The sequence below is a fragment of the Macrotis lagotis genome, chromosome 1 (assembly GCF_037893015.1).
Source record: "Macrotis lagotis isolate mMagLag1 chromosome 1, bilby.v1.9.chrom.fasta, whole genome shotgun sequence".
In the NCBI taxonomy this organism is placed as follows: domain Eukaryota; kingdom Metazoa; phylum Chordata; class Mammalia; order Peramelemorphia; family Peramelidae; genus Macrotis; species Macrotis lagotis.
The window spans coordinates 750,657,512-750,678,777 of NC_133658.1; the positions used below are offsets into that span (position 1 = coordinate 750,657,512).

General features: G+C 37.7%; 1 long non-coding RNA gene across 1 annotated transcript in view; it reads right to left on the reverse strand.

Moving 5' to 3' along the window:
* Nucleotides 1-2,248: 2,248 nt before the first annotated feature.
* Nucleotides 2,249-21,266, reverse strand: part of LOC141487782 (uncharacterized) — a 40,518-nt gene continuing 21,500 nt past the window's right edge. Inside the window, exons 2-4 of the long non-coding RNA XR_012468514.1 lie at nucleotides 12,152-12,372; nucleotides 11,049-11,170; nucleotides 2,249-2,439 (exon numbers count right to left, since the gene is read on the reverse strand). This is a non-coding gene — a long non-coding RNA (uncharacterized LOC141487782). The remainder of the gene's footprint in view (nucleotides 2,440-11,048; nucleotides 11,171-12,151; nucleotides 12,373-21,266) is intronic.

Consider the following 21,266-nt stretch of genomic DNA (forward strand, 5'->3'; position numbering starts at 1 on the left):
ATGAAAACAAAGAGGTTGCCAAGTCTTCTTTCCCTCTAGCCTTTCCAACTGCTTTGTCCTTCATTCTTGAATAAGACGTGACATCAGGGAAGTGATGCCATGACAAGCATGTGAATTAGATTTGAGTGAGGGGATGCTGTGCCAAGTCACCAACTTTACTTTCTCCTCCAGAACCATGAGACCAGAGGCCAGATATGGATCACAAAGACTGGAGATAACCCTGGATGCCAGATAGAGTCTAAGTGACTTACTCAAGGTCACGCTGCAAGTAAGTTTGAAGTGTCTGAGGTCAGATTTGAACCCTGGCTGCAGGACTGGTTCTCTATCCACTGTACCTCCTATCTTCTCCAGTACTGACTGCACTTCCTCTAGGAAGTCTTCCCAGATTTATCAGATGAGAACTAAATAGTTTTTTGGGCCCCACCCTGCTTGGTTTTAGAACACAAAGGCTGCCCCACCTCGGTAATGATCTCCCTCCTTTGATTTCTTTCACCACCTCCTTCCACTCCCAAGGCCTCCATTCCTCAACTCTTAAACCTCAGCCCTACCCTGAGCTCAGAGGCTGAAAGAGTAAAAACTGGGATGCCTGGCCTTACTGCTCAGCCACTGTTCAGCCTTGTTCTCATTCCTTGTAATCCGCGTCCAGTAACTGAGCTCTTGTCTCAAAAGTCCCCTTTCAGAAACTAGGTCTCTGTCTTGTCCCACTTTACCTGAGTTCCTGTCTTGGAAGCTTGATGAACACTGCAATTCTTCTTGGCTTGCTGTATTGTTTTATACCTCTTAGTTACTCCTGGGGGCTGGAAATCTTTTCGCCCGATTCCTAGTCTTTGTTAATGTGGACTCACTGCCAAAGCTCCCTGAAGGTAAATCCATGCCTGGACCATAGCATGTTGCTCTTCAATAGACCTCCCTGCCATTGACCACCTGCCTGCATGGACTTGCCTATTGAGTCAATAGATCGATCAGTAAATAATAATTAATCAGTAAGAATTTATTATGCATCTACTAGTTGCAGAATACTCTGATATGTGCTAGGGATACAAAAAAAGAAGCAAAAGAGAGTCCCTGAAGGAGAGAAACAGCATGCAAACAAATATATACAAGTCAGTCGGTCAGTTAGTCTTTATCAAGAACCTGCTTTGTGTTAAGCACCTTATTAAGCTGCAGATAAAAAGAAAGACACAAAATAATCCCTGCTGTCAAGGAATGCTCAGTCTAATGGGAGAGACAATATGCAACTATGTATAAACAATATATATTCAGGATAAATTGGGAATAATTTTAGAGGAAAGGAACTAAAGATTAAGGAGTGCTGGGAAAAACTTATTTTAGGGTTGTTTTTTTTTGAAGGAAAATGGGGTTAAGTGGCTTGACCAAGGCCACACAGCTAGGTTATTATTATTATTGAGTGTCTGAGGTCAGATTTGAATCCAGGTACTCCTGACTCCAAGGCCGGTGCTCTATCCATTGCACCGCCTAGCCACTCCTGGGAAAAACTTTTTGCAGAAGGCAGAACTTGAGGTGCGATTTAAAACATCAAGGGAAATCAGGAAACTAAAATGAGGATGAAGACAGTTCCAGGCATCAGGAGCAGCCCATGAAAATATTTGGAGAAGTGTTATGGAGAGTTGTGTTTCAGTAACAGCAAAAATACCAATGTTTATGAATTGCAGAGTATGTGGAAGGGAAAAAGGTGTAAGAGGTCTGGAAAAGGAAGAGAGGAAACCAGGTTTTAAAGGGCTTCAAAAGCCAAACAGGATTTTATATTTGATCCTGAAAGTAATAAGGAACCCCTGGAGTTTATTGTGTGGGTGTGTGTGGGGGGGTATGTGTGTGGGTGTGTATGAGAGAGAGACAGAGAGACAGAGAGAGACAGACAGAGAGAGAGACAGGGACAGAGAGAGATAGTCAGACCTTCATTTTTGGAAGATCAAGTCTACAGTTGAATGGAGGATGAGATGAAATGGAGAGAAACTTGAGGCAAGGGACCCCAACCTATTGAAAATTATTTCAATAGGACTTGCATGATGAGGACCTGCCCAGAGGAGTAACAGTATTAGAAGAGAGAAGGGTAGTTTATTTGAAAAATGATGGGATAGTAGAAACAACAAGATTTGGCACGTGATTGGATGGGGGTAATGAGAGAATGAGAATTAAGGAGAATTCCAAAATTGTGAGCTTGGATGACTAGGTAGATGGTGTTTAATTTGAAAATGATAGGAAGGTTAGGAAAAGGGAAGGGTTTACCTATTGCCAGTAGTTCCTGCAGTCCAGATTATTGCCTTAGTGGTACTTCTGAAAGTAGAACAATTCTGTTCTTTCAAATATAAACTTAAAACCCATCCATCTTTTGATGCTAATGAAAAACCTTCCTCTCTCCAGAAGATGAGTCCTGTCACCTTCTTCAGCATGAGTTCCTCCTTTCTTCAACTCCCACACCTAGGGTCAAGAAAAGGAGTCATCATATGCCTAGTTCCTTGCTGTTATTATTCAATCAAAAAGTATTTATTAAACATTTGCTAGATACTAGGCACTAGAAATATAAAGATAAAAAAAGAATCTTTGACCTCAAGGAATTTAATTCTTCTGAGGGGAAATAACATCATGGAGATAAATTACTTAGAAACTAGAGATAGGGAGTGAAGTATTGAGAACTGGAGAAAATCAGGAGATCCCAAAATTTATGGAGAATCCTTTCCAGGGATGGAGAATAGTCTGTGAGAATCTTCAATCAATAAACATTTATTAAGTGCTTACTATCTTTGCTAGACACTGTGATTAGTTCTGAAGATCCAGAAACAAAACAGAAAGCACTACCTGTCCTCAAGGAGTTTATGTTGAAATATGGGAGATAACAGGTGACTCAAAGTAAATGGAAGGTGAAGGTGCTATGAGCATGGTAGAAAAGGACAGGCAAGAAAAATTTGAAAAATACAGAAGTAGGAGGTAAAATGGCACATACAGGTATAAATATGAGATCAAAACCACTCCATTCCATTTTAACCTTGATACCTTAACTAGGTAAGTATGCATTTCAATTAATCAATCATAGGCTTTACAGTATGTACCAAAGTTCTTGGAAGTGGAGCACCCTACAAAGGCTGCACAAAAATCTCTTTTCTATAAATAAACAAACACATGAGATCTGGAGTCAATTGGAAAGTTGGAGCAACATGACTTTCCAGTAAAATCCCTGAGGAACAACAGGGTGAAGGAGAAAGAGAAGTTTGCTTCAGCCTTGACCAATAATCTTTTCCACTCTTTTCTTAGAGGAGAGCTTTTAGGGCTTTGAAGGCTCAGAGGATTTTAGACTCCTTTCTTCCCATCAGGGTCCCACCAGGGTCTCTTGGTCAGCTGCTGACAGCATCCAAATTGGAAGTATAGACATAGAGTCACTGTTCTTTGAGGAGCCCAATAACAACAACACCAACAACAAAAACTTCCCCCATATCTAGGAACTAAGATCACTGTATCAGTCAGTGGGAGGAAAGGACAATCCAGTAGCCAGGATCTATCCATGAATCATCCCTTTGCCACATGTGATCCTTAAACTCAAGGTTGCTTTTCTCAAAACTCTGAATATATTTTTTCTTTATTATTTTTCTCCCAATTACATGCAAAGATACTTTTCAAGATTTATCCATTTGTAAGTTTATGACCTCTGCATTTTTCTACCACTCTCCCTTACCTCCTCCCTCTCCATGGCAGTGAACAATCTTAAGTTGTGCATATACAATTGTATTTAACATTCCATATTCATGTTATAAAAGAGGAATTAGAACTAAGGGGAAAAAACATGAGAAAGAAAGAAAAAACATAAAAGAAGTTTCAAAAAGTGAAGATAGTGTGCTTTGCTCTGCATTCAAACTCCATAGTTTTTTTCATTTAGATGTGGATGGTATTGTCTATAGCAGCAGGTCTCTGAGGATTGTTCTCAATTACTAAACTATTAAGAATTAAATCTATCATTGTTTATGATCACACAGTGTTGCTGTTAATGTGTATATTGTTCTCCTGGTTTTGCTCCCTTCACTCATCATCTTGTACTTTTAATGTGTGATAGATGTTTTCAAAGGTTGTTTTGTGCTATTCTTTGCGACTCTAAGACTTTCTAAATACTATTAAAGACTGCCTGACAAAAATGATTCTCGACTGATAATCCTGAGGATGGGAAGCATAGCTTGAGCTGATGGTATAAAATAATCAACATTCCCCCACCCTCATACTGTTCAAGAACATCTTCGCTGAGAGGGAGATATTGCTACATCTTATGCAAATCCTTATCTCTGAGGGTAGCAGTTGGGAAAAGGATTCTTGGAGCTTTGTATGATATATATGGGGAACAAGCACATAAGGAGATTTGATTAGCATAAGGAATGTTTTAAGGGGGGGGTTATGTGAAACTATTTTGGATGTCTTGGTTAGAGGTTTTTTAAATGCCAAATAAAGGAATCTGTGTCTTATTCTAGAGACAAAAGGGATCATTGAAGCTTCTGGAGCAGAGGATACAACACCAATTTGATAGCTATGTAGAAGATAGAATGGAAAGAATAAATATTGGAGGCAAGGAAACTAATCAGGCAGCTATTGACCATATAAGTGGAGAGAAGGGGGGAAGGATGCCAGCAAAATTTTAGAGTTAGAAATGACAAGACTTGAAAACTGTTTGAATGTGCAAAGATAAAGTGGAGCTACAATCAAGGAAGAGTTCAAGTTTGCAAAGTGCATTTGAAAGAAATAGAAAGTTAAAAAGAGTGAAGTTTGTATAGGAAGAAAATGAATTCTGATGCGGACATGTTAAATTCAAGACAACTAATAGACAACCAATGGCATGTTAATAGTTAAAAATCCTTCAAAACCTATCCTACTCCCACCTTTCTTCTCACATCTTACTCCCCAACACTCTTCAGTCAGTAATACTGGTCTCTAGGCTGTTCTATGAATAAAAGACTCCATCTCTGTCTCCAGGCATTTTCTTTGCCAGTCCCCCAAGCTGAGAATGTTCTCTTAAGCTACTGACCTCCCAGATTCCTTTAAGTTCCATCTAAAATCCTACCTGTTACAGGAAGTCTTTCCTAATACCTCTTAACTCCAATGCTTTCCTTCTTCTATTTATTTATTTTCTGTTTAACCTGTAGAAAGTTTGCTTTGCATATATTTGTTTGCTTGTTGTCTACCCAATTAGATTGCAAGTTGCTTGTGGGGAGTCATTGTCTTTTGTCTTTTTTTTTTTTGGTATTCCCAGAATTTAGCACAGTGCTTGGTTCATATTAGAGTCTTGATAAATGTTTGACTGATTTATTTAATAGGCACTTGTTAATGCCTGAACAGAATTCAGGAAAGAAACTAAGCCTGGATGTAGATATGATAAAATATAACTTAAAGCATGGCAATTATTATGATCACCAAAAGAGAAAGTAGAGAGAAAAAAAAGGCCTATGGAAGTCTCAAGGAATACTGGCTCCTTGGTTAGGCAGTAGGATGTGGATGAATGATAATCCAGGAGAGAATAATGAGAAATATCTCAGACAGGTAAGGGAAAAGCTGGGAAAAAGGTTAAAGAGCATCATCATGTAAATTCAGGGAAGAGAAATATGAAAGAAAAGTTAGTAATAATCAGTTTCAAAAACTATAGAGAGCTCAAGAATAATGATGATTGAGAAAGGCCATTTGGTTTACCAATGAAGAGCTCCACTGGCAACATTTAAGAGATTAATTTTAATTATATGTGGAGACTGTGGAGCAAAGAGCTAAAGAGTGAGGAAGAAGACAGGAGAGGTGATTTTTTTTTTGAGATTTACTTGAGATCTTTCCATATCTCTTAGTATAGATCCTTGTTGCAGTAATTCTTATTTCCCCACTCCAAGACAATATCATAACTTATATATAAAATCTTATAACCTAATATATATATATATATATATATATATATATATAGAGAGAGAGAGAGAGAGAGAGAGAGAGAGAGAGAGATACATGTATATCCTATATTAGATTGTTTTCTGTTAGAAAAAGGAGGAAAAGGAGAAAATGTGAACATCCAAACCTTTCAAAACATGATTGTTTAAAACTATCTTTGCATGTAGCTGAGGAAAAAAAAAGAATTCCTTCTAAGGGATGAAGACATTTTTTGTACTGATTAGATGCATTTCATTACTTTATTTTTAGCAGGAGTCTCAAATTTCTTGTGAGTAAATACTCCATATTAAGAAACTCAGTGTCCTTAAACCATTCCATCCCTTGGAGAGAATAGATGATGGATATCAGAGACCTCCTCCCAGATGGTTGATTTAAGAAGGGAGCCCAGAGCAGTCATCTCTTCATTTCCTATCTGCCTGCTTCTCTGGATTTTATCATTTCATTGTCTCCAGAAACTCATCTTCCTGCAAGTTCTTATCAACTTTGAAGCTCAAATCTCCTTTGATTGTAGAAAGTGTATATATGGAGAGATACTGGATATCCTGTATTTAAGGGGTGGTGCAGGTAGCCACCTATTTTTATGTATTGCCTTCTCCCATTAGATAGTGAACTCCTTGAAGGCTGGGACTGTCTTTTGCCTTTTTTTTAAAATCCTCAACAGCTAGCACCTTGTCTGCACATATTAGACACTTAGTAAATATGGTTCAACAGACTTTAATCAGTAACACTGGTCTCTTGACTGTTCTATGAACAGAAGACTCCATCTTTTTTTCCAGGCATTTTCTGTCTGCCTCAGAACTGAGAATGTTCTCTTAAGCTACTGACCTCCCTGGCTTCCTTTAAGTTCCATCTAAAATACTACCTACTACAAGAAGTCTTCTCTAACCCCTCATAACTCCACTGCTTTCCTCCTTCTATTTATTTTCTGTTTAACCTGTAGAAAGCTTGCTTTGCAAATGTTTGTTTGCTTGTTGTCTACCCCATTAGATTGCAAGATCCTTGTGGGGAGTCATTGTCTTTTGTTTTTTGGGGGGTTTTTTTGGTATTCCCTGAACCAAAATTAAATTAATTAAATTGATTTTAATTAAATTCAGCAAGATCAATAATTGTGGTAATCTAATACAGGTTATACAAATATAACCACATTATAACAAATATCCATATTAATCATGTTATGAAGGAAAAATCAAATCAAAAAGAGAAAAAACCATGAGAGGGAATTTTTTTTTAAATTTAAAGTAGTAAGATTTGTCTGCATTCAGACTCCACAGTTCCTTCTCTGGGTGTGTATGGTTTCTTCCATCTCATGTTCCTTAGAATTGTCTTTGATTATTACACTACTGAGAGCAAGTCCATCATAGTTGCTCACCATACAATGTTATTGTTAATTTGCATAATGTTTTTCTGATTCTGCTCACTTCATTTAGCATCAGCTCACACAAGTTTTTTTTAGACTTTAGGAGGAAATATTAAAGCTACTTAAAAGCAGGTTTCTTCTTTCATGACCTTGTAGCACCAGACATGTCCCTTCCTACTAATTTTACCCTATAAGTTACATCCTCTAGTCCAAGAGCAACCCACTCCTGGATCATGGGGTGGGGAGATAAGTTCATCTAAGGGAAAAACTTTGGAAAACATTGTTTATTTTGTACATGTATATACATACATATATATATATATATATATATATGTATGTATGTTATCTTGCCAACAAAATGTAGGCTTCTTGAGGGCAGAGAAAATGTATATCTATCTTTGTGTCCTCAAGCACCCATCTCTAAATCACTACTTTTTTTCATGATACCAAAAGAAATCAGAATTCGTATGACTCAATACATTATTGAATAACTTAGTCTAGGCTATAATTGAACACAGAGAATTTACTATTCCATGCTTATTGGTTACTTGAGCATTTAAAGTTATCATAATTACTAAATGTAATTTAGTAGAATTTCTCTGTTCTATGGGAAACCTTCTCCTGACTGGTAGAGTAACATAAATAAATAGAAGAGGGGTGGCATCACAAAAGCAATGAATATTTCTTGATGTGGGCATTGCTGGCAAAGTCCTGATGTTACAACTGATTGCAGATGTAGGAGATCACAGAAGCACAGGAACTTTGAATTTAATGAGACCTCTGAGGTCTGCTAATCCATCCAGTTCCAGATATTCCCTCTAGATAGAGGGAGCTAAGTGGCACAGAATAGAATATGGACTTGAAGTCAAGAAGACCTGAATTCAAATCTATCTGAGCAGAATCAGAAGAACATAGCTTAGTAGGTATATGATCCTGGCAAGTCACTTAACTTCTGTCTGCTTCATCTGTAAGATGAGGATAAGAATAGTATCTACCTCCCAAAGTTGTTTTGAAGTTAAAACAAAAAAATTTTTGTCAAGTACTTTGCAAAACTTAATGTTATCATCATCATCATCATCATCATCATTACTGTAATTATTATCTACTGTACTATTTGATCCTAACTCCCCTGAAGACCTTCTGTGAATAGGAACCTCTAACCTCCTTTTGACATCTCTGATGGTTAAATTTTTTCTTCTATTGAGTCAAAATCTGCTGCTCTGAAATTTCTACTCATTCCTCGTAATTCTATTCACCACAAAACATGATATTCGATAGCTTTTTCAGTACTCAAAGATGGAGATCATCTTTTCTACAAAATCTACTCTACTCTAGGTTAAACATTCCTGGTTCTGTCAGAATTCTCATATGATATAGTCTCAGACCTTGATGGCCTTCTTTTGTTGCATCCTATCTTATCACTTATAAAATGTGTTTCTGTGAAATGAATACAATATTCCTTCTATTTGTTGTATATATTTAAATGAATTTCTAATCTGAGAAATCAAAAGGAGCATGAGCCAGGCAACCAATTGGCAGCAAGTGTTCACTAAAGAATCACTACAGGGTTCAAAGGTCCAAGAGAATAAAGAATCAAAAGGAACCATCTCAGTATGAAAAAGAAAAACTAAAAATAAAGTTGAGAATTATAGCATTAGTAACAGCAACAGCAACTACAACAATACTGATAATAATAGTACTCTTTACATAATACTTTAAGGTTTGCAAAATGCTGTCCACATGTCATCTCATTTGATTTTCATAACAACCTTGGGAGGTAAGTGCTATTTATTCCCATTGTAGATGTTACATTTCACTCAAAGATCATTTTTGTGTGTCTCTCTTCTCATTTGTGGAGATTAATGACTACATGAAAAGCAGGTAGAATTGACAAAAGTGAGGGAAAAGAAAGGCTTTTTTGGCTTCTAAATGCGAGAAAAATGTGTGATTCAACCTTTATTCAGAGCACTGAAGGGAGAGAAAGGCACTGGGAAGCCACTAACATGTAGAGAAGCAGACATCTCTATTATGTCCAATACCTAACTTGCTACAGTACAGACTGGAGGAATCTCCCCTTAGATGAAATCTGAAACTTTCTTGAGTTTCCCAAAAGGAGAGCTCATTCAATATGTATTCAATTGTTAAGTATATATGCTTATATGTATCCCTTTTCTCAATTCTGTTTTGCTATTGAATTGGATAAATGAGTTTCTTTAATTTTTGTTTTTTGTCTTTATTGTATAACTGGCATCTGGTGGGCAGTGGTTCAATCTCTGGATATAGAACCTAAGTCTTCCCTCCCCATTAAAGAATAGTGATCAGAAGTTTAATTTGAGCCTAAATATTGTCTCTCCTACTCTTATGATATTAAAGGAAGCAAATATGTTTATATATATGTATATAAACATATATACATGTTTATATATATATAATATTCGCCCAGTACCCTCTCTCTCCAAGGAGAGTAGAGTGACTAGCCTCTAATCCCAACCCTTCTGCTTCTCTTCTCCTCCTGGTAGGAATCAGTCTCCTCTGAAGAAAGATGTGGTAGGAGATGCTAGAGATATCTATTCTTGCCTCCCTGAGAAACACATTTAGACAAACTGATATAGATTAACACATACATAGTAGTCATATATACATAAATACATATATGTATATCATACACACACACACACACACATATATATATATGTATATATGAAATCTACATGTTTAAAAGAAAAATAGTATTCCCTAAATATAGTTGAGGAAACAGGCTGAATGAGGTTAAGTGATTTGTCCAGGATCAGACAGCTGGTATCTAAGGCAAGATTCAAATTCAGGTTTTCTTGACTTCTTGACCAGCACTCTATCTACTGTGCCACCTAGCTTCCCTGTATAGCCTACCTGTTTGTTTATGAATTAAAAGATTTCCAGAGAAATGGAAGACAAAAGTACATCTGAGCTATGGAGAGTCATAGAAATTCCTGTAGTTTGGCCAGATCAGTGATAGACCATAAAGAGCCTATGAAAAAAATCTGTTTCCTCAGATGACCAGGATTTAAGGGATACTTCAGTTGGATAAGAGTATAGCATCATTATATCATGAAGTAGAGGACAAAGAGATTTTGAAAGCCAGACAGAGAAAGAACAGGTCAAGGAATGGACTGGACTCAAGTGTCTGGATTAGAGAATGTCTGTGAGAGTCGTAAGTATGACTTGTTGACTAAAACAGAAAAGCTTACTTCTAAACCTACCTATAATAGATAACCTGTGTGTATTTTAGGACTGATTTGGGAACACAGTTTTGGTTTCTATCTGCTTGCCAGAGTACTGAGATACTATGTAGCACAGGGCAAAAAACAGTCACTTGCAAGTGTGACAGTACAAATTCTAATCCTGACTAATTTGCTCTGTGATCCTAGACAAGCCACTACACATCTCTGGACCTCAGTTTTGCCACCTGAAATATTAATTAGGCGAACTAAATGGTTTCTAAACCTCATTAAGTGGTTCGGATTGGATTTAACAGTAACTGACATTCACATGCTAATTGCTGAATCATTTTCCAAATTATCATCTCATTTGATCCAAAGTGTCACAGAAGTACAACATTTGTGAGTTGCATAAAATTTTAGCAGACATCTGATCCATTCTGAACATGAAAGGGATAGGTGTATGCACATCTATGTATATATATATATACCTACAAATATGCATATATACACATTTGAGAGCTTATATGCATATATGCAAGCAAATATATGTTTTTATATATACTTTTCCATACCTGACAAGGAATCATCTCAACTCTGACTGAACACCTCCAAGGAAGAGGAAAACCACCAGCTCTTCAGATTTTTCATTGCATTTTGGGGAGACTATAATTGTTGGAATTTTTGATCAGTAACCCTGAAAAGAAGAAAGCATTATTCCTAATACATAAGAAGGAACCTGAGTTTCAGAACCATTAATAATCTTTTCATTTGCCAGTAGTGAACCCAGTAATCAAACTTAAAGTTTACTAACTCCAGATTTGCTGTTCTTCCCAATACACTAAATGATATCTGAAAATGTCCTATTATTAGCAGGAATATATTTTATAAGATACATCCTGTATTTAGAGCTGGAAGGGAGTTTTAGAGTTATTGAATCTACACTTTTAATTTTACAGATGAAGATTTGGAGGCAAAGAAATGAAGTGATTTACCCAAGGACATACAGCTAGTAGATACAAGAGTAATATTAGAACCCAGGTCTTCTTGGTTTCAAGAATACTGTCTTATCTATTATGCCATCCTGTCTAGATTCCCAGAGGCAATTCAAGAAGGGCTTCCTTTCCCATGGCCCCATTCCACCAAAAAAAAAAAAGAAAGGAAGGAAGGGAAGGAAGGAAGGAAGGAAGGAAGGAAGGAAGGAAAGAAGGAACAAAGAAAGAAACAAAAGTGATGGTGAAAGCCATAAACAAATCCTGATCTTTTTCTAAATTCATATACCCCAACCATTACTTCTGCTCTCCTTATGCTGCCAAGAGCTAAATGGAAGGGGGAAAAAAAAAGGCTACTGCTTGTCCTTTTTATTCATCTTCCAGGGGTCTTAGGATTGATTTGGGGACACAGTTTTGGTTTCTATCTGCTTGCCAGAGGAAAAGTACTGAAATACCATGTAGCATAGGGCAAAAAACAGTCACTTGCAAGTGTGATAATGCAAATTCTAATGCTGACTAATTTGCTCTCTGACCCTAGACAAATCACTACACACCTCTGGACCTCAGTTTTGCCACCAAAGACTTGACCCCTTTCCCACCAAACACCAATTTCAGATGAACATACCAAGCAATTATCATTTACCAAAAAAAGAAATCAGAGAAGTTATACACAGGAAAGTATATACCTGGTAATACAGAGTGAAGGAGCTCTCCTATTGGGAAAGAAGTAACTCAGGTCAATCAAGAATGTCTTGCTTGGCTCTCAGGAGTGAACTCCCGAAGTCTCTATTGCTGTCAGCTGAGAATAAGGATATGATGAAGACTGACAACTCCTCTCATGTATTCCCAATCTTTTCCTTCAGCAACCAGAAGTGGGAGTCATCCTCTTCCAAAATCACTCTTGAAACTGGAAATCAAAAACACTTATAGTAATTTGGTACAGGAAGAGTCTTGAAGAAGACTTGAAGGTTGATAAGACTCCCAAAGAAGTCCTGAAGAATACTAGAGGGGGTTGGCTGAGAACTGAAGCTCTCTTGTTTCTCACCAGTTCCACTTATCCCCTCACACAGGGCAAAGCATATTTATCTCCACCATACTAATGAACTTTGGGATGGGGGTAACATTCCTCCCCTAAGTGGAAATATTATAATCCCTTGCAAATATCAGGTGGGATGGGTATGGGACTTTGAAACAGAAGTTACATTAACAATTAAATACAGTCAAATAAAACAAATCCACACATTTGCCATTGTCCAAAAATGTGTGTCTCATTCTGTACCTTGGGGCCAGGTAAATGCTTTTTTTTGGAAATAAAAGTGGTAATTCTTGACCTTTTATCTATTCTTAATCCCTAAAGTCTTCCCTCAAACAATTGTGACCTAGGAAAAAGCTTAGCTATAAAAAGGCCAAGGTCTCCCACTGCATCCAGGGCTATCCATGGGACCCAGATGACTCTGGAGGAGAAAGTGAGTCTGATGACCCTGCACAGCCGCTCTTTCCCCTCACATAAATCCAATTCACTTAGTCATATCATTATCTCCCTGAGGTCATGGCCTTCTTCAAGAATGAAGGACAAACAACACCTTGGGACCATCATCTCTCTGTTGGGAGCTTCATATTGCTCCCCTGGAGTAATAATTTGTCATTACATTGATGAGAGTTCTTAAGTCTTTCCAAGTTGTCTTTACAATGTTGCTGATTCTCCTCATTCTGTTCACTTTGCATCAGTTTATACAAATCTTTCCTAGTTCCTATATAATCACCCCTTTTCATCATTTCTTTGGGCTCTACAATATTCAATTATATTCATGTAACAAATTATTCATGTAACATTGCCCTACAATATTCAATTATATTCATGTAACATAATTTGTTCAGTAATTCCCTAATTGATGACTGAATTTTCTAAATGGGGTTGATGAGCACCACCTGAGTTCCCAGGTCTTTGTTACTACAAAGGTTTGGAGCTTTGAGATAGGAATTACATTAACACTTAAACACAGTAATTTTGTCATTCAAAAATGGCAAAAGAAGTTGCTATAGATATCTTTGTATGTATGGTTCATTTCACTCCTTCTTTGTTCCTTTTAGAGTATAAATCAGTAAATGGCAAATCCACACATGATTCAATAGCTTTCAGGGAGGGAATCATTCCAAATTACATTACAGAATGGCTGGATCACTTCATACTTCCAACAACAGTGAATTAATGAATTTATTTTACCAACAAGTCCCCAACAATTGTCATTTTTTCTTTTGAGTCTTTCTTGCTCATCTGAAAAGCATAACATGAATTCAGCTGCCATAATGTCATCTGAATCATTATCATAGTTACGTCTTATATTTTTGGGTCAATTCTAATTTCCTTATTTTAGTAATAGAGAAATTCCCATATCTTTCTTATAAACTCTGCATTGTCAAGTCATTTAAAACCAGTCATTTTAAAGATCAACTTCAAGGGGTATAAATAATCTTTAGGGCTTTCTCATGGTCTGAACTTGAAACTAAGAAAGAGATGAAGGGATATACATCTTATTGCTTCCCACTTTAATAATGAAGCCCCAATAATTCTAAAACAAAAGCAAGCAAATAGGACTTTCATATCTTCTATGGGAAAATTTTATCAGTGTCAGACAGAGACTTCCTCTAACTCCCATCGTAGAGTTCTCTTCTGTCTCTACTTTAAGGGCCTTGAATAGCATCATCAAGCACCTAATCCTGGCCCTCCCATCCTGGACTTCTTGGCAAAGAGAGAAAATTTTAAGGCAACAGACTAGGGAGTTGTATCAAGAGAATCCAGTCTATTTTACCTTCTCACCTTTCCCACAGCACTTTCTACCTTCAGACTTGGGTCACAGGCAGCCTGAGGACCTGAAGGCAATGAAAGCTACATCTTAATAACTGCCTATTAAACTTCAAAGGGAGAAAAATTTTAAACATGAAAGAAGCTAATTGCTGGCTGCCACAAATTGGTTCCCGGGTATTATAAAGAATTTAATAGCTAGGCTAGATACCCCTGTGATACGTGCCATACATAAATACCAAAACAGATGGGGAGATAGGTGAGAGAGGCAGTGACCTCATCTAGTCACAGCCCTATTAGCCTAAAGGGAGGAACTTTACTCTACCCATTCTTTGGTATAATTGTCGACACAAAAATAGTCAAAAAGGTTCTCTTATTTAGCGAGTACATTATAAAAGCTGCCAAATCATTTTCCACTGCTGCCTGGACTGCAGAAGGATGACTAGTAGTTAGGGCTTTGGTGCTCCTGCCTCATTCATACCTTCTGGTTGTAGGCCATTGTTACATAAAACGATATTAGTTGACATTTACATATCATTTTAAGGTTTTCAAAAGTGCTTCACCAAACTGAACTGTTTCCATTTAAGTTGTCTTAGCAAGATTCTGAAGATCATCTGGCAGAAGAAGATACCAGACTCTGAGATCCTTTTTGGAGGTAAATTGCCAGACGTTCAAACATTATGACAAAGATCACAACTACTATTGGCTAATCACATTGTTAGAATGCCAAATGTACCCTTGTAAGTGCTCACAGGGGGTCTCTCTTAAGGTCTCTCTTAAGAACTTTAGAACTGATTGTGCAGCATGGGAGACACTGGTACAGGACTGCCCAGCATGGCATGCCCTCATCAGAGAGGGCACTGTGCTCCATGAGAAGGGCAGAATTGAAGCAGTTCAAAGGAAATGTGACATTTGTAAATTTAGAGCAAACACCCCAGGTGTTCACATGATTTGTGCCTGACCTGTGGTAGAGCATTCAGAGATCATATTGGTCTGATCAGCCTCAGTCGGACGAAGTGTAATTTGTCTCAAACAGAGTGATTTCATTTTGGTGTTCTTCAATAATGAAGGCAAAGAACCAAGAAACCATCTCATTTAATCTTCACAAATACCCGATGAGAAAGGTGATATTTATTATACCCCCACCCCCTCCCATTTCCAGAGTGGAAAATCAAAGCTCAGAGAGATTTTCCAAGGTATTCCATTTAGTGAGATGCCTGAGGTGAGATGCATATCCATATCTTCCTCATTCCAAGTTCATTTTTCTTTCTATATACTATGACACAGATAATGCAGCTAGGGGAGTGATTTGAACCTGAGGTTCTGGTGCTTCCCCTTACTACTCTGCATCATGATCTTTGGTCAGTTCTATGGTGAGAGGACTCTGTTTCTTTTCTGGAGTCTCTAGTACAAGACTTAAGAATCTTATCCCACATTCTCCCTCTAACCTCAATCACCACTTAATTCACTTAAATCCTTAGGAATTGAGCCTATGACAAAGTCTGCCTTTGGCACACATTCCTCAAGTCCATTCACCCTTGTCTCCCTCCAAAATTCCTATGACTCTAAGGCATGCAGACATTTTATGTTATAGCCAGTAGGAGGACAAAATACTAGGGGGTCAAGAACACCAACACCAAGTAGACAGAAGACGGGCACAATGGGGTTCATGTGTTTTCTACACCTTTATAATCCCTTGATTACTCCTCCCTTGAAAGCAAAGAATAGGATTACTGGGGAGAAAAGAGAACCATTAATGAGACTAGTTTTTTGGTTAGGGAAGATAAACAGATGCTTACCCTTGTGGGACAACTCTTAGACTTTTGTTGGTCATGATCAGAGTCCACTTTTACCACAAGCTTTGTTCAAACATGTAGTTCATGAGTGTTGAGAAGGGATTAAGAAGGAGGGAATAGCCGGGACTGGGCTATGGACTGAGCCCAAGAATATCTACCTAGTATCCTGACTGGAGTTATTTGTTTTTAGCCTTCTTTACATCTGAAGCTCCAATAAAAGTTCTCTGAGAATCTGTGTGTGTGTGTGTGTGTGTGTGTGTGTGTGTGTGTGTGTGTGTGTGTCACATTAGAGCTAGGCCTTATTTCTTTTTTTTTTTGTTTTGTTTTTGCTCTTTTTGTACAAAGCAATGGGGTTAAAGGACTTGTCCAAGGTCACACAGCTAGGTAATTTTATGTTCTATTTCTTTCCTCAGAGCAAAACAGTCACCTTGGGATATTCTGACTTCCTGTTCATAATCTTGTTGATTGAGTGGGTGGAGTTATGAAAAGTGCTATAGAGGCAGAGGTTCCAAGGTCATCCTGCAGAGTTTAGTAGTAGAAGAGGCGAAATCCAAGAGAAGCTGCTAGAACTGGAGGGTGAAATAGCCGAAATTCAATGGAAGCTGACAAGAGTTTCAGAGGAGGCAAGGGCTCATTGATTCATTTCTGGCCTTTAGCTTACATTTTAGAAAGTCATCAGTGGACCACACAAGAATCCATTTCAGAACACAGCAGCTCAGGAGGAGTCAGAACAAGGACCCTTTTCATCAGTCACAAACCCACAAGATGGCAAACTTATGAGCAAGTCATCAGGAATGTTAGAAACCCAGCCAATTGCAATGGGGCGCACAGGTCACTAGTACCTTAGCTGATCCTTCTGTCTGTGAAGGTGTGACAGTCTAGTGAGCCCTTCCCAACAGCTAACTACTAAATTAAAACAACAACAACAACAACAACACAAACATAGAGTAGGAAGACCCACAGTTTGGGAGGAAATAAACAAAACATAACAAAGTTTTTTACAGCTTTAAGTTCCTGGAGACATAGGTAAACAGGAACTGGTTCTGTCTCACCCTTTCTGACTTAACTTTTTCATTACTCACTACAGTGACCCGGGAACAAGAGTCTATTTTGTCTCCTTCTCAATGACAGATCTAACCACATTTCAGAGTCTCCCAACTCCACTTTCTCAGGAACATCAAGACCAGAATCTTTATTCATTTGTAGATATCCCCAAGGAAATCATTATCACCATCATAGGTAATGTTCATATCACTTTATGATTACAAGGCTCTTTCTCTATAGCATGATTTTTGGTTTTCACAACAATTTTGTCAGGCAGATAGTGATAATATTATCATTTTCATTTTTAAGATGGAAACAGCCTCATAGAGATTAAATGAACCCAAAGCAATTGGTTAAAGTTGCTGAGATACAAATTTAGGTTTCATGTCAGAAAAAGTTCCTTAACAACAAGAGCTGTCTAAAGGTGGAATGGGTTAATTTAAAGGGTGGTGGGTTTCCATTTTTGTAGATCTTTCAAAAGGAGATAACTGACCACTTACCAGAAATGTCATATGTATACACACACACACACACACACACACACACACACACACACATACACACACACATACTTTTTCAACTAGATTATTGCTAAATTTCTTCCAATTCTTAAATTCTGTGATTTGTTCTAATTGCTTAAATTCACATAACTAGTGTTAGTTCAACCTAGTTCTCCAAATTCAGGGTGTTTTCACTACAATATACTCATATTTTCATACTTATTAATAACCTGACCAATGTCACCAAGTCAGTAGGCATTCATTAAGTGCCAAATTAAGGAATGGAGAAACAAAGAAAGAAGGAAAGAAATGAACATGTATTAAACACCTACCATGTGCCAGTTACTGTTCTAAGAGCTTTACAAATACTCTCATTGGATCCCCCCAAATGAGGAAACCCACTTTTCTTTGTCATTCTGCCTCCATCTGATATAAGATAGTCCTTTCTTTCAAGAAGATTTGTCTAATGGGGGGAGAAAGAATGAAAACAACTATGTAAAACAAGATACACAGGAGAAATTGGGGCTAGTCTCAGAGAAAAGGTAATAGTATTAAAGAAGATGGGATTTTAGCTGGAACTTTAAGATTGCAGTGAAACCAGGATGCAGAGATGATGAAGTCGGGGGTGGGGGAGGGGGGGGACAGTCAATGAAAACCTTAGAACTTGGAAGATGGAGTGTCTTGTGAAAAAAAAGAGCAAGGAGATCAATGTGACTGGATTCCAAAGTATAGGGAAAGTGTAAGATATAAGAATACTGGGAAGGTAGGTATGTGCAGAGGGGCCAGATTCTAAAAGGGAGACGATTCTATCTTTGCTCCTGGAGGTGATAGAGAGCCATTTGAATTGAATGAATGGGGAGGGGAAGGAGAGTGACTTGACTGGAAATGAACTTTATTTAAAGATCAACTTGACAATTGAGTGGAGAATGAACTGGAGTAGGGAGAGACTTGAGACAGGGGGACCAAATAACCAAGTTATTGCCATAATTACGGTGTGAGGTAATGAAGTTCTGGACCAAGGTGATGACAGTATTAGATGAGAGAAGGAAATAAAGAGATATTACAAAGGGAAAATCAATAGAACCTGGCAACAGATTGAATATGGGAGGTGATTGACCTGGATTGAACTGGGAGAATGGTAGTGAACATGACAGTAACAAGAGATTAGGAAGAAGGAGTGATTTGGGGGAAAAGATAATGAATTCAGATCTGAATACACTGTGTTTAAAATGTCCACAAGATGTGATTGGAGATGTGAGTATAGAAGTTGTAAGAGAAATTAGAGGGGCGACTAGGTGGTGCAGTGGACAGAGCACCGGCCCTGGAGTCAGGAGTACCTGAGTTCAAATCCGGTCTCAGACACTTAATAATCACCTAGTGTGTGGCCTTGGGCAAGCCACTTAACCCCATTGCCTTGCAAAAAAATAAAAAAAAATTTAAAATAAGAAAAAATCACCAGTTGGTAAGTATTCCTTAAGTACCTGGTATGTGCTAATAACCCAGGATACAAAGAAAGACAGAAAGAAGTGAGCATTAAGTACCTTTTGTATGCCAGGCACTGTGCTAAGGACTCAGGATACCAAGCAAGCAAGAAAGAAGTAAGCATTAATTAAGTACCTATTATATGCCAGGCACTCAGAATACAAAGAAGGAAAGGAAGAAGTAAGCATTCATTAAGCACTACTATGTGCCAGGAAATGTCTAAGGACCCAGGATATCAAGAAGGAAAGAAAGAAGCATTATTTAAGCACCTACTGTTTGCTAGACACTGTACTAAGGACTGAGATACAAAAAAGGAGAAAAGAAGTAAGTATTATTAAGTACCCACTGTATGTCAGACATTGTGTTAAGGACTGAGGGTAGAAAGAAGGAAAAAAGAAGTAAGCATTAATTAAGCACCTATGGTATGCCAGGCACTGAGGATACAACTAAGGAAGGAATAAGCTTTAATTAAGCACCTACTGTATGGCAGGCAATGTGCTAAGTGCTTTACAAATATTATCTCATTTGGACTTCATTCAAGAGAATGAAATTTCTAATTTCATAAGATTTCATAGTACCATAGGATTTCATCTTTAATTCTTTTCTCTCCTTCATTTCACAAAACAAAATAATTGCCTAGTCCTGTCTATTCTGTCTTCTCAAAATTTGCCATCTTATTTCCCTCTCTCATTACCTCCCACTTGGCTTATTACTTTAATAATCTCCTAATTGGTCTCACTGCTTCCAGGTTCTTCCCTTTTCAATCTATCCTCCATATAGTTGCCAAAATAATCTTTCTAAAGCACAGATCTGACTATATCACTCTCTTCTCAGAAGCTTCTGTTGACTCACTGTTGCCTTTAGGTCAAAACACAAACATCTTACCTTGGGATTTAAGGCATTCAACAATGTGGTTCCAATTTACCTTTCCAGTCTTATTTCACTCTACTCCCTTCTGTGCACTCACTTATTTAGCTATAAAGTAATGGATAATTTAACCCAATATTCTTTCATTATCGATACATTTCCATATGCCATGCCCTCTTGCCTGCAATTCCACTCTCATCTACACCCACTGAAATCTCTCTTTCCATAACAGTGATTGCCTTCTGAAACTTCCTGAGAGTGTTTCATCTGGGTTAACTTCATTGCTCCTATAATTTTATAACATGCATAATACTTATAGTGCAGATGATGAAGCCTCTCCATTAGACTGTAAATTCTATGACAGCAAAGTATTATATATTTTCCTTCCTTAAATTCTTTTTGACTATTGTATCTTTCATTTTGTTGAATCATTTCAGTCATGTCCAACTCTATGATACTGTTTGGTGTTTTCTTGGCAGAGATATGGTTTACCATTTCCTTTCCCAGCTCATTTTACAGAGGCAAACAGGGTTAAGTGACCTACCCAGAGTCACACAGTTATTAAGGTGTCTGAAGCTGGATTAGAAGGTCCTCCTTACTACAGGGATGACACTCTATCCACTGTGTCACCTAGCTGTCTTTTGCCTTTTATATAGTAATCATTTAATAAAATTTTGTTAATTTAGACCTAATTGCATATCTAGTTAGGACATATAACCAACAATCAAAAGAAGACCAAAATATAAATGCAGAGAAAGGGCTAAATGCCCCATATTGGTTAAGGATAAACAAGTAAATTATGGAGAGGATAGTTGGAATGGAGATTGGGAAGAGAACTTTTTGGAGATCCAAAATGAAAGAAGTAAGGGGAAGCAATTAGTAGTTCCCCCTATTAACCATGGTTTCATGCAGCAAAGGGGATCTATTGAGGTTTTTTAAGACTTAGGGAAAAGAGGGCTAAGAAGATACAAGATAGGCATAGTATATATGAAGAAAGATCCCAGAAAAAGTTCATATAGAGCAATTAAAAGGACACATACAGGGCGGCTAGGTGGCACAGTGGATAAAGCACCGGCCCTGGAGTCAGGAGTACCTGGGTTCAAATCTGGTCTCCTTCACTTGATAATTACCTAGCTGTGTGGCCTTGGGCAAGCCACTTAACCCCATTTGCCTTGCAAAAACCTTAAAAAAAATAAATAAAAGGACACACACACATGGGACATTCAGAAGATAATATTGAAAGGAATAAGGAAACTAAGACATCCTAGAGTTATAGTGGAGTCACAAAAACTGACAACCTTAGTCTTGA